The sequence below is a fragment of the Chenopodium album genome, chromosome 14 (assembly GCF_948465745.1).
Source record: "Chenopodium album chromosome 14, dcCheAlbu1.1, whole genome shotgun sequence".
Lineage (NCBI taxonomy): Eukaryota > Viridiplantae > Streptophyta > Magnoliopsida > Caryophyllales > Amaranthaceae > Chenopodium > Chenopodium album.
This window is the reverse complement of record NC_137847.1, coordinates 42,324,663-42,339,675: the sequence shown is the minus strand read 5'-3', so window position 1 is coordinate 42,339,675 and position 15,013 is coordinate 42,324,663. Positions and strand designations below refer to the sequence as shown.

Here is a 15,013-nt window from a genome sequence, read left to right as displayed (position 1 = left end):
TGATTGACTCAACATCTTTTTTGTTGTGAACAATAATGTGGAACACTCGCGTGTTTATTGGAAGTACTATGCTTCAATCAACATCATCTTTGAAGGTTTATGAGATATTTAATAGTGAAGTATTGAATGCCCTTTAATTTTGAAAATTCTTCCCAAGAGAGTTTGGATTACTTTACTAATGCCAATGGTTGTGTATGCATTTGGTCCCACGACCAACAGCCAGTGACTATGATTTGATAGCAAATAAATTTCTTGGTTACCAAAGAAATTATCTTCTGGATTTTGTCTTGGATAATCTCAACGTCTAAAGAGGTGTTCCGAATCATCAGCTTAACATACCATAATCACCAGCTTATTCGCACAAATGAAACCAATCTCGCGTTTACTTCACAAATCCAAAGGTATCTATTTCAAAATGAAAGACTAGTGTATATATATATTATTTTAGGGTTGATGTACGAATACTATTACAAGATATATTCGTACATAAAACTTAGGTATCCCTGCAAGTCAAAATATAGTATTTTATTTTATTTTTTATTGTATAAAGAGCACTTAAACGCATAAAAATTAAATGATATGATGTAGGAAATATTTAAATTTTAATTTACCAATTTAATTGATTTCATCTATTACTAATAGACTTTAATACAACCAATCATTGAATATATATTGACGTACATATAAGCTAGATTGATTTGTATGCTAGCTATATGCACAAACGTTACAAGTATATAGAATATACAACCGGGAAATAAAGACTAATCCCTTATGTAGAAGGATCAAGGCAACCAAAATCTCTATCTTATGGTTGAAACCTAGAATATGTTTTATATATATTTTATCACGCCCTTTCGTATGAGAGGCGGTCGTGTGGTTTGAAGAGTGGATGAAGTATGGGCCTTATAATACTCAGCGCTTACTATACCACTTAAAAGTTAGAAGGGATGAAATTTGAACCCGTGACTTTTGTGTCAAACTGACTCCAATACCATGTAAAATAATGAAAGGGATTATGTTGACTAAATCTATTTATCGTGGTCCAATTCACGTTAAAGTTGCTAATGGCACTAACCTTGCTATTGCTCATATTGGTGATGCATCATTGAACTCTATAGGTAGTGATAATTGAGAAACATAGCTTTAAAAAGTACGAGTACAAGTACATACATTACAGGTCTATATTACGATTATATTATACATGTGATAGTTAACTTATCCGACCACAAATCGAACAAGACGAAAACTACCTCATACATACTTAATTAACTGAGAATAATCAAACCATAACTTTTGCTCAGTCGCAATATATTGATGCCATATAGATGCAAACAAATATAGGATATATGCACAAAGTTTCATTTAGTCACGCTTTTCCTCAACAATCTTTGTCTTCTATGGTCTCGAGGGTTGGTTTGGTGGAATGCGTGAGCATCTCATATAGGATCTGCATCGTACTGGATTACCATAACCTATTGGACCGTCTCCGCCATAGCCATACTGCTTCGACTCCTCCACGGACTCTGTAAAAACAAATGAATATATGAACTCATCACGATTTATAAATCACCTACAACACAACGTTATTACAAGATATATTCATGATTGTTACTTTTTTTTTTTTTTTTTTTTTTTTTTTTTTTTTTTTTTTTCTCTCTCTCTCTCTCTCTCTCTCTCTCTCTCTCTCTCTCTCTTGTAATAGAATTCGTTACTTGGTCATGTGGTTCCATTAAATACGAGACAGTGAATATTTTTTTTTTCTTTTTTGACATAAGCTTAATTAATTAACGAAATAAAATAAAATATTACAAATGACGGATCAAGTTCGTATCTTTCGTATTCAGAATATAATTTATAAAAATGTCGTAGTTCAATGGACAAATCTTATTTCATTTTTTTGCAGCCCATTTGATTTGATATAGCTTGCTCAATATATTTATTAAATGCACAAAAAATTATAACCTGATTAAAATTTTGTTCTTTTGAATGCACTTGTGTGTGTTTATGTGCACTCGGGGGTATACATAGGAAAATATCTAATAATTGTATTGATAGAGATGGAACGGCCACAAAACTAAGAAAATAAAAATTTTAATTAGGAAAAGAGGTCATAAATAACGGGACGGGTATATAAGAAACTAACGAGTTTGTCTAGTCGATTGAGGGCTGCCGCCAGCAAGCTCACGAGCAGAGGCTTCATAGAAACTTATAAGAGTTGCGGTGAAGAGGATGACAATAAGAAAAACTTTTGTGTTTGCCATATTTTGTAAGCTCGGTTTAAATTTTGGATGGGTTATGAAAGAATGCAGGAGTTGTACATGTATTTATAGACCGTTGTACTAGGTACTCGGACCACGAAGAACCTTAAAGATTTATAAAAGTATCCCCTCGCTTTCATATTAATGAATATTATAAAGGAAAAATACACTTTAATAATCCCAACTATTGCCGATTTACTTCTAATAATCCCAATTAAGGTTTATTTTTTTAATAATCCTAACTATTACATAACTTTACCTTCAATAGACCCAAAAACCGGTTACCTCCTAAAAGGATAGTTTTTTTATTATGTTTTTTAAATGCCACATGACTGTAAATGATTGGCCTAATATTTTAAAAAAAAATCAGAACTCTATCCTAGCAATCCCATCGTGAAATCTCAGCCACCACATCCAATTGAAAACCGGCGGCCAACTCCATAACCCTCCGAAAATGGCCGGATCAAATCTGGGTTTCAATTTATGGTGGTTGTTGTGCAAAATTGCTCCAAATCAAGGCCGAAATTGGTGCGAATCTGGGTTTCAACCTGCTGGTGTGGTTATGTTTGGAGGTGAATGCTACGGGGTGGTGAATGGTGGATAAGGAGGTGATTGGTGGTGGTTAATGGCAGCGCCGATGTATAGGGCGAAAAATTGCAGCGAGGTGGCGAAGTTGTGCGTTGAGTGGCTGCAATTGAGGTGCAGCGAGGTGGTGGTTGACAGGGGAGTGATAAAGATGCAAAGGGTTGTGAGTGGTGGTGGCAGGACGGTTTTAGGGCTGCTGCAATTGAGGGGTGTGGTTTGTCGGTTGTCGCTGCTTTGGTGGTGGCTGCCACTGCTTTGACTGTGCCATTGCAGTGGGCGAAGGTTGTTTTTCGAGGGAGGATGGGCAGTTTGGGGGTGAGAGTAGGCCGGCTAGGGTGGTTTTTGGAGTTAGGAGAGGACGACCGGTCGTTTTCGGGGGTTATGGGAGACGGTCGGTCGTTTTCCGACAAGCTGGGGGTCGACCGTGGTGTTTCGCGATGGCGGGAGGGGGTGGTGGCTGTTAGGGTTTTTAAGTTTTATTTTTCTTTTTTTTTATTATTAACCAATCACGTGCTGACACGTGTATTGGTAACCTGTTACAACAAGTCATTGACTTGGTGTTGACCGGTTAAGTCTATTGGAAGCAAAGTCATGTAATAGTTAGGATTATTAAAAAATAAAGCTTAGTTGGGATTATTAGAAATAAATCGACAATAGTTGGGATTTTTAAAGTGTATTTTTCCAATTATTAATTGGTCAAAAGTAATACAATACTAAGTAGAGCTGGCAAAAGCTAACACGACACAAACTGGACACGAAAAAATTGGGTCAGCTAGTGTCAACTATCAAGGATTTTTGACTCGTTTTACTAAACATATCAACACGACATGTTTAATTAAATTGGTCAGATTAGTGTTTAGAATTCCAACACAAAATTTTATGCTATATACCGAAAACATATATTATATACTTTGTTAGTTGAGACGAACACTACAAGAGAGGGATTAATTGTATGTGAATTCCTAGTGACTACTTTTTGCGGAATGTAAAACAAAATGTAAAGGAACTTGCAATGCACACAATATTTTACGAGGAAACCTTCCAGGGCCCAATTGGAAGTAAAACCTCGACCCTTCTAAGGGATTTCCAAAGCCAAACCAATTCACTATAATAGGGCAAACACACAAGTTACAACCTATTATAATCAGACCTTTACTCACAAGTTCCAGACTGGACTTGCTACACAGTAGGACCCTATCCTACCTAACCTAAGTCCCTAACTTAGATTCTCTCGTACTCCCTGAGCACTACACACTCAGCTTCAACTAAGAAGCCTCCAACACTGTATGTAAAGATAGATTACACACACACTCCAAAAAACCCAACCAATACAAAATATAGACCCTTAGTATATGAGAGGCAAACTACGCATGAAACCCGAAACTAATATGACAAAGTTATGGACTTGGCAAACTTACACAATTAAGCACACTTTGATTTCTTCATGCATAAACTCACAGAAAATAATGAATTAGGATTTCTATAATTTATACAAGACTTGCTTGTATAGAAAGTAGGGTTTTCAAAAGATAAATATGTTATTTTACCAATATCCCAAAACACAGTTTTAAGTAAATCTATTTTAAAGAAAATCTTTTTGGAAAACTTATCAAAGATAAATTATCAAAAGAATAATATCTTTTAATAATTCTATTTTTAAGAAGTAAACAATTTTAGAAAATCTTTTCTGAAAAACTTATCTTTTTAAACTTTCCTATTTTAAGAAGCTTGCCAAGCTTTTTGTCACATTTCTAATAAGTCTCACGCGTAATCCTAACAATCATATTTACAGCAAATCTAAAGATAAAACTTAAAAAAACTAATTTTGCTACACCAATATTCTATAATGTAGGATACTTGGGCTTCACGCAGTCCAGGATTAAGTTCCCGCTGTCACTTGTACTCCAGTTCTAAATTGGAACTTCGCAGGCTAAGTTCTTCCAGAACTTGCTGTCTTCAACGCAGACCAAGTCAGCGCTCTAACTTGCTGTCTTCAAGTTCCTGTTAGGAAACTCGGTTAGTTCTCATGAGGGAACTCTTCTCCTATCTTCCTTAACTTTCCTTGAGATCTCTATGAGTCAAAGCTCGGTTACTCTTCCACTTCCAAAGTCAATTTCTCCTGTTCTAGTCACAACACTTAGAGAACTCTTATTAGTTTGAAATTTACTTTGTTTAAGTTCATCATCATCAAAACCTTTAAGCTTCAACAATTTTCCCTTTTTTATGATGACAAACTTTAGCAAACTTCTAAGGAAAGTTAAATAATATAGAAGGTCATGTTTTTGTATTTTTGATTTATTGACAAAAAACTAAACAAAACCAAAAATCAAAAATAATCTAAACATAAAAATTAAAAAAAAAAAACAAATAGATAGAACTAAAACAAAAGGCTAAACTAAAACACAGCAGCATCAGAGAAACTTCTGATACTTTATCAACTGGAACCCATAACAACTTCATGCTTCAAGTTTTCTTCTTCTTTTCCCCCTTTTTGCGTTATCAAAAAGTCCTGCACTTCAAGTTATTAAGCATCGAGTGTGGGAAACTGAAGGCAGCGCTACTAAATCCCCTTTAGTTAGTTCCACTTTCCTGCACATGCTTTCATAACATACAAAACACATATGTATAGGCAAAGTTCCAAACATTCATTAAAAACCAAAGATAATCGTGCTTATTCCGATTATAAACAAAAATATTTTTGAAATTTCACAAAATAAAACTGAAATTGTTCATGCCTAAAACAACAAAATGAAAATACTAAGGCTAGGCTTTAGCTGAAAATAGGCTAGGTTATGATAGGCTAGAAAGATATAAACTAGTCAACTCTGAAGAAACTCTAGTATCTTCTTGTTATTCTCCTTTTGATGTTCAATACTGGCTTCAAGTTTAACTTCCAAGTTCTTGATAGCCTTATGGAACTCCACCTTCTATTCCCTAAGACTCTTCTCAAGTCCTAGTACTCCTCTCTCCAGCTTCTGTATTTTCCCCGTAGCCTCTTTGAGTTGTTTTTCAGCAACTTCTGTATTTTCCCCGTAGCCTCTTCTCAAGTCCCTGTACTCCTCTATCCAGCTTCTGTATTTTCCCCGTAGCCTCTCACTTTCATCTTTCTGGATAGGCAGAATATGACAGCCATATCCATCAAACAAGCTTCACTCTTTTTCTGAGTTCTTGGCAGAATAGTTTTCTTAACCAAATTAAACAACCGCTTGTTCATGGGGCTTAGGTCATTGTGACTCATGGTGTTTTTCCCCCTTTTTCCTCCCAACAATTCAACTATATCACCACCTAGATAATTACCCACTTTTATGCTTGATTTTCCCTTGACATAAGTCTCATACCCCTCAGTTGGAGCTTTCAAAATTTTACCTTGGGTTACCACATCAAATTCAATTTTTATTTCATTAACCTCACTCGAAATTACTCCTTATTTTACTTGAAATTTTTTACAGAATTCATTCACAGCAATTGGGTACATGTAATTGTTTGAAGCTCTAGACAGTAAGCACTCCCACTCTTGGAACTTAATCAATTCCAAAAATCTAGCCTTCCTACACCAAGATAAATCAATTCTATGACCAACCACATACCTTCCTGCTTGAGCCTTAAGCTCTGATTGATCAGCCGTAATTTCTTCTTCCATTGGATCGTCTTCCCCCTCCGATTCCATAGTTCCAGCCACAAAGTCCTCAACCTCTTTGATGTGTTCCTCTACTGATTTCTCTTTATCCTTCTTTTCTTTCCACTCTTTCAATTTTTGAAAGATATCAGAGGTTTATACTTCCTTACTTGTTGAACTTTTCTGTCTAGGGTTTCTGTTTGAAGTGGAAGAGGTTGGTGCAATTTCGCCTTGGGTTTTCTCTTGTTCTTTGTAGGATGCCATGGTTAGGGGTGAGACAAATTCGGGTTCAGATTTTGGTTCGTTTTGAGAGTTTTTGGAAGAACTGAGTGAAGTGATGATGGCCATGACTTTCAAGGTTAAGGGATGTAAAGAAGATTTGAGAGTTTTAACAATGAGTAATTTTGATTTAACGGTGGAGTAAAAGCAGTGGGTGAAGATTCCTTTTATATTAAATGAAGCGGTGTGAGAGAAATAGAAAGTTTTGTGCCATTTAGTAATTAAATGAACAATTTTAATTAATTTCAATTTTGCCAAAAATACTTTTATTTCCAAGTTCAATTAATTTCCAAAAGATTTTAATTTCCAACAATAAAAACACGTATTTGGAACACGCTTTCTATACATATACAATGTACATTACTATTAACACACGCAATAGAGTGTTTGTGAACTAACCTCTAGGAATTCACCAACGGTGACACTTCAGCTATGTTTAGCACACCATAATTGTGCTAGATGCTCTTTTTGCTCTTTTTACATTATTTCTGATTTTTTCATAACTTGGAACTTCAGAAGCAATCAAGTCAGCTTGATCATCCCAAGTTCCAATCTCAATTTCTCAAACCTTTCTCTGTTCAAGGGCTTGGTTAAAATATCTGCAATTTGATTTTTAGTAGGACAAAATTCTAACTTAATGTACCCTTACTCCACATTATCTTTTAAAAAGTGATACTTAATGTGGATATGTTTGACCTTTGAATGTTGAACTGGATCTTTAAAAATACATATAGCACTAGTATTGTCACAATAAATAGGAACACATTCAAATAAAATACCAAGATATCTAACCTGTTGCTTTATCCATAACATTTGAGAACAACAAGCTTTTGCAGCTACATATTCAGCTTCAGCTGTAGACAAAGCAACTATGTTTTGCTTCTTGGAACACCAAACTAGGTCCTAGAAATTATGCCATACCTGATGCGCTTTTTCTATTAACCAAATCACCTGCATAGTCAGCTTAGTAAATCCATTTAAATCAAATGAGTCACTTCTTGGATAGAAGAGACCCAAATCATCAGTTCCTTTCAAGTAACGAAGGATTCTCTTTACTGCTTTTAGGTGAGACTCCTTTGGATTAGCTTGGAACCTGGAACATAAACCTACACTAAAAGATATGTCTGGTCTACTAGCTGTTAAGTAAAGTAGAGATCCAATCATACCTTGATACATAGTTGATCTATGCAAGTTCCAGATGGATCTTCATCCAATCTTGTAGCTATACCCATAGGAGTTCTATTTGGTTTTACATTATCAAGCTTGTATTTCTTACCCAGTTCCTTAATGAACTTCTACTGATGGATCATAATACCTTCCTCAGTTTGCTTAATTTGCAGTCCAAGAAAGAAGTTTAACACTCCCATCATACTCATTTCAAATTCCCCACTCATAAGGTCAGCAAAGTACTTGCACAAAGATTCATTAGTTGCACCAAAAATTATATCATCAACATAAATTTGTACAACTAAAATATCAGTTCCATTTGATTTTAAAAACAATGTTTTATCAATTTTGCCACGTTTAAAACCATTTTTCAAAAGGAACTTAGATAATCTTTCATACCATGGTTTGGGAGCTTGCTTAAGTCCATAAAGGGCTTTGTCAAGCTTGTAAACATGGTTTGGAAACTCTGGATTTTCAAATCCAGGAGGTTGTTCCACATAGACGTCTTCTTTCAATAAACCATTTAGAAATGCACATTTTACGTCCATTTGGTACAACCTAAATTCCATATAAGCAGCAAAAGCACTAAGTAAGCGGATAGCCTCTAACCTGGCTACTAGAGCAAACGTTTCTTCATAGTCTATTCCTTCATGTTGATTGAAACCTTGTACAACCAATCTTACTTTGTTCCTGACAATAATACCATGCTCATCAAGTTTGTTCCTGAATACCCATTTCAATCCCATTGTCTTTTGATCGCTTGGTCTAGGTTCCGGATGCCAAACTTTATTTCTTTTAAATTCATTCAGCTCAGCTTGCGTAGCATTAATCCGTTCAACGTTAGTTAAAGCTTGAACATAGTTCTTAGGTTCCATGGAGGAAAGGAATGCATAGAATGCACAGAAGTTCCTAAGCTGAGATCTAGTTTGAGTTCCTTTAGTGATATCACTCATGATTGCATCGACTGGATGTGATTTATGATGCTTCCAGCACTTTGGTGCAAAGTCCTTGATTGGATACAATCTTTCTTGATTGTTGTTGACTGGTACTTCTGTTGGAGCTTCATTTTGTGATTCAGCTTGAACTTCTTCTAGAACTTCCAGTTACTCTTTATCTTGATTTTGAACTGGAGTTCCTTGTGCATCCTTTGTTGTTTGCTCACCATTTGCTTCAGTGTTCTGCTCACCCTTATTTTATACATGTTGCTTCTTTGATGATTGAGATTCTTCATCTTGATCATTCTTCCTTACAAGTACTATTTTGAAATCATCATCATCATCATCATCATCATGTACATCAGTCAAATGATCAGTTTCATCAAAAATTACATGTACAGACTCTTCAACACACATTGTTCTCTTATTATAAACTCTATAAGCTTTACTGTTTGAGGCATATCCTAGGAATACTGCCTCATCACTACGTTCATCAAATTTTCCCAAGTTTCTTTTACCATTGTTATGAACAAAGTATCTACAACCAAAAGATCTAAAGTAAGAAATGTTAGGCTTTCTCCCTTTGATGAGTTCATAGGGAGTCTTGTTAGTGATGGCTTTAACTAATACTCTATTTAGGATGTAACAAGCTGTATTCACTGCTTCTGCCCAGAAGTTCCTAGGCAGACCATTTAAGATCAGCATTGTCCTAGCCATGTCCTCAAGGCTTCTGTTCTTGCGTTCAACTACTCCATTTTGTTGTAGAGTTCTTGGGGCAAAGAAGTTGTGATCCATTCCATGTTCTGTGCAGAATTCATCAAACTTAGAGTTTTCAAATTTTGTTCCATGATCTGGCCTTAAATGAACCAAGGGATTACCTGTTCTTCTTTGTTCTTTCTTCACAAAAGCAACAAACTTATCAAACGTTTCATCTTTGCTAACAAGAAAGAACACCCAAGTGAACCTTAAGTAATCATCAACAATAACCATTACATATCTCTTACCACTTCTACTTTGGATTCTCATTGGACCACAAAGATCCATATGAACAAGTTCTAAAGGTCTATTGGTGCTTACCATTTTCTGTGACTTGAAAGAAACTCGAGTCTGTTTACCTCTGACACATGCATGACATACTTTATCATATAGGAACTTAATACAAGGAAGCCCTTCTACTAATTCCTTGGATCTAAGCTTGTTAAGCAAGGTAAAACTTACATGACCAAATCTTTTATGCCACAAAAGAGGTTCATCCTCAATAACACTGAGACATGTTAGACTACTGTTAGGAACCTCGCTGAGATCCACAGTATATGTGTTCCCTTTACGAGTTCCTTCTAATATAATGTTAGTGTCATTGTGGATGATTTTGCATTTATTAGAAGTAAAGTTAACAGAGTTACCTTTGTTACAAAACTGTGAAATACTTAACAAGTTGTGTTTGAGACCCTCAACTAAAAATACATTATCAATAGCATGGGAACTTGACCTTCCTACCTTTCCAATAGCAATTATATCACCTTTCATATTATCACCAAAGGTCACGGTTCCACCATAGTAGGCATCCAGTGAGAGAAATCTAGATTTATCTCCAGTCATGTGCTTAGAACAACCACTATCGAGGAACCAAGTGTTGTTCCCCCTCACTGGAACCTGGATGAAGAATTAAACATTAGTGTCAGGAACCTAGGTTTCCTTGGGTTCTTATGTAACAAATGTTGAATCAGATTTCCTAATCCATATCTGTTTAACATGATTTTCATTCTTTAAAGTGCTCTTTTCTTTCTTAGGACATTTAGCTTGTTTATGTCCTGTTTTACCACAGAAATAACAGACAATACTACTAGATAAGTTAACATACTTCTTTTCTTTCTAGAACTTCTTCTTATAACCTAATCCTTCAGTTCTCTTGGTTTGGGCATTAACAATCCAATCAGATACATTGTATTCAATGGGTTGTTTACCCGTCCTAACAATTTCAAGTTCCCCCTCAAGAATAGCTTTATCTATTTTTAATTTTTCTAAATCAGATTTTAACTTTTCAAAGTTTGGATAGTGATCCCGAAGAGGAACTTCAGAGTTAGGAACTGTTTCACCAATTTTTAACAAAGACAGTTCCACATTCAAAAGGGTGTTATTATGTTTTAGACGTTCAAGATTTTCTTTCAAATTTATATTGTCATCAAAAAGACTAAAAACCTATTTTGAATATCAAATTTCAAATTGTCCATCCATTCACTGTGTTCTTTGTAAGTGTCAAGTTCCTTGTCACTTTGTGCTTTAGCTCTGTGGAGTTCCTTTTAATCTTCCTGAATGTCTAACACAGTATGTATCAGATTTTCTTTAGAGAAATGTCTTAATTCATTAGAAGAGTACCATACCTCATCCTTATATTCTTGTAATTTGGCCTTTTCATCTGTCTTAGGAATAAGACATAGGTGAGTTGTTTCTTCTGATGGTTGATCTTCTTCTTCTTCTAAATCCGAGTCTCCCCATGCAGCCATCATAGCCTTCTTTACGTTTTCTTTTGTGATGTAGGGCTTATAGACCTTGGACTCCTTGGCTTGATCTTTTCCTTTGAACTTCCCTTTGTCATTTTCCTTTAGTGGGCAGTCTCTTATGAAGTGATCTTTTGAGCCACACTTGAAACATGTAGTGTCTTTGGAACTTGCAACCTTCTTGTTCCTATCGAACTTCCTATTGTTCATCATCTTCTTGAACCTTCTTACTAGCATTGCCATTTCTTCCTCATCAACTTTTGATTCATCTGAGTATTGTGCCTTAAGAGCAAGACTCTTGTTCTTGGAACTTTCAGCATTGGAACTCAAGTGAAGTTCATGGGTCATCAATGATCTTGCTAGCTACTCCATGTTGAACTTAGTAAAGTCCTTGGATTCCTGCATTGTAGTAACCTTGGATCTCCATCGTTCATCTTGTGGTAGACTCCTCAAGATCTTTCTAGCCTGTTCATCTATAGGAATGTGTTTTCCAAGGGAACTCAGTTCATTAATTATATCATTAAACCTAGTAAACATTTCCTCTATGGTTTCCTTAGATTGCATTTCAAACCTCTCATATATTGACATTAATAAATCAATTTTGGAACGTTTTACCTCATTTATACCTTCATGAGTAACTTCCAGTAGATCCCAAATTTGTTTGGCAGTCTTGCATCCCATGATTCGGTTATGTTCATGGGGTCCAAGACCACAGTGATAGCTAAAGCATTTAACTCAAGTTTCTTATAGTCTTCTTTATCAAAATCAGAAATTAGTTTAGGAACTACCTCACTTTTGTCATTGGTTGCGGTTACCTCAAAATCACCAGAATTAATTACACACTAAACCTGGTAATTTTCAGCCTTGATGAATATTTCGATCCTGTTCTTCCAGTAGGTATAAAACTTACCATTGAACATAGGTAGACGTTGGGTAGAATACCCTTCTTCAAGTTTCTCTTTGTAATTCATCTCTCCTCAGGAACTTACTCAGCAAAGTTATCTGCTTGTACATGAGAACTGTGCTCTGATACCAATTGTTAGTTGAGACGAACACTACAAGATGGGGGGTAAATTGTATGTGAGTTCCTAGTGACTAGTTTTTGCAGAATGTAAAGAAACTTGCAATGCACACAATATTTTACGAGGAAACCTTCCAGGGCCTAACTGGAAGTAAAACCTCGACCCTACTAAGGGATTTCCAAAGCATAACCAATTCACTATGGGCAAACACACAAGTTATAACCTATTATAATCAGACATTTACTCACAAGTTCTAGACTGAACTTGCTATTGTTGGGTTTTGATGAGTCCAACTCACGGCGGAAGAAAACCCGAGCCAAGACCATACTCACAAGACATAATTAACTTAATTATCAAGAATTAAGGAAAGATTAATTACCTTTGACGCGTGCTTCACTCATACCCTCGAGCTCTTACTTGAGAAAGCCTTTAGTCTCGCACGGGCGAAACCTCCAACGGTATCCACCCACAACTCGACCCTGACAAGGTCCAATGCTTAGAGGTTAGCTAAGCCCGACCTAATACTCGAGTAATTATATGTGTTTAAAGGTTTTCTCAATGGAGATGCCTTTTCTAACACCTTACTCAAGTGATTTTTCCCATACCCCAACTTGGGTATTTATAGGGAAATCCAAGAGTGAAATCCTCTCTCCCATCAATGTGGGAGAGTTGGTAAAATCATTATTCTTTCTTTATTTTTAAATCAAAAACAAAATTAAATATCAAACAACTAATTAATCAACAAGTAGCACATTTAGGAGAAGAGTTAGGTGAGGACCACAAGGAGGGGAAGGAACCAAACTTGATCCAAGGAGCTCCCTAAGAGCCGGCCACCTACACCCTTCAACCACCAATTAGCGGCTGCCACATGGCACCCTAAAATGGGCACCAAGGTAGCCGGGTGGGCTGCTGTCACGGCCCAGCTGCTGCTGGCCTAGGCTTGTGGCTGCAATCTCGGCCCAGCTAGTTGTTGGCCATGGCTTGCGGCTTGCGGCTACAGCCTCAGCCCAACTAGCTGCTGGCCTTGGCTTACGACTGCAGCCTTGGCCTGGCTTCCATAGCTAGCACATGCTAGCCATGGTGCGCTAGCACGCACCAGCCAGTTTAGGCTCGGCTTGGTGCATTTGCTAGCCACCTCGGCTATACTAAATGCCCCTAGGAATCGGTTTGCTCGGGCCATTCCGATCCTAGGGGTATTTCGGTAAATTGTTGATTAATTAGTGATTTACCGTCTCGTCCTTTATTATTTAGACTCGACTTCCTACGCTCAGATTCGACGCTCCAAGCTCGAATTTCCGACGTCTAAATATTAATTACTCGAGTGACTCATTAATTCCTTCCGAATTAATTCGTCATGTCGGTTCGTTAGTTTCTTGGGTGTGACCCGAAGGGTTCAGTCAAGATTAAGCTGTAATATTAATTGCTCATTAATATTACTGATCGGAAGCGACCTCCACCTAGGCATTCCGATCACTTGACCTCACTGAATAATTAGCTTTCTTATAATTCCGAACCCTCTATCGGAATAATACACTTATTCGAAGGACACCATTCCTATCAATCTCCCACTTGTCCTTCCAAACAAGTGTGCTTTTAGTGTATAGCCTTTTTCCTACATCACTTAATGTCTCTTCATAAACTATAAGGTAAGATTTATTAGCCATCCTTATTACGTCCAGAAGTGTTTCTCAATATCCGAGTCCGACTGTCAATAAACAAATGATTTCTAAAATCCATCCGAGCATGGCCATGCATTTTCACAATCTCGCTCTTTGAGAGGCCTTGTAAACAACAAAGACATCTTCCCTATTTTTAGTAGGGGAACATTCCCAGTCTTGTAATGTAGCTTCTCTTACTAAGAGGACCTAGCCGCCCAAGTGTTCCCGTTATAATCCCCTATTACAGCAGACGTTTGACTAACATCAAAACGGACTAGTACTCAAACAAGAGAACTCACAATACTCATGATCGAGGAAATAGGTTCCGATAGCCATAATGAGAAGTATACTTATGACGAGTATTCTCATAAGTCAATCCAGTATGGTTCTAAACCAGTACCTGTGCAAATGATTTATGACGATCATGTCCTTGTATCACAAAAAACGGTGCTATAAATCAAACTACACGCTAATCTCAAGTGGTCATTAATCGTCCATCGTTTAAATGACCTCAATTAGGGATAATTTTCGATTATAATATTCAATGTTCACTTAATAGGTGTTTCCATATCAAGACTGGTCTTGATACCCTATTTTGAGTATTCTCAAAATCGAATGGAATCATTATTTAATCCTAAACCACAATTAAATAGCAATCGGAGTGATAAAATTGCATGAAATTTAAATTACTCCAAAAACTTGAATGGTTTTTCTTAGTGTCTTACATTAAAATGTTCAAAATTAACTAAAACACTAAATAGGGAAATCAAAGCCTGTCTCCAACGTGCTTGATTCCCATTGCCTCAACGTGCTTGTTGTGCTTCACTTGAGGCAAAGGTTTAGTAAGTGGATCAGCTATATTGTCATCCGTTCCAACTTTACAAATTCTGATTTCACCTTCTGATTTCCATTCTCGAATCATGTGAAATCGCCACTTGACATGTTTGATCTTCTGATGTTCCCTAGCTCTCTGGCCTGAGCAATAGCTCTATTGT

The 15,013-nt window shown here is 36.5% G+C and overlaps 1 long non-coding RNA gene across 1 annotated transcript; it reads right to left on the bottom strand.

Moving 5' to 3' along the window:
• Positions 1 to 1,119: 1,119 nt before the first annotated feature.
• Positions 1,120 to 2,344, bottom strand: LOC145580260 (uncharacterized). Its single transcript, XR_014099361.1, has 2 exons — positions 2,144 to 2,344; positions 1,120 to 1,523 (listed from the first exon to the last, which is right to left on the bottom strand). It is a non-coding gene; the product is annotated as an uncharacterized LOC145580260 (long non-coding RNA).
• Positions 2,345 to 15,013: the final 12,669 nt, after the last annotated feature.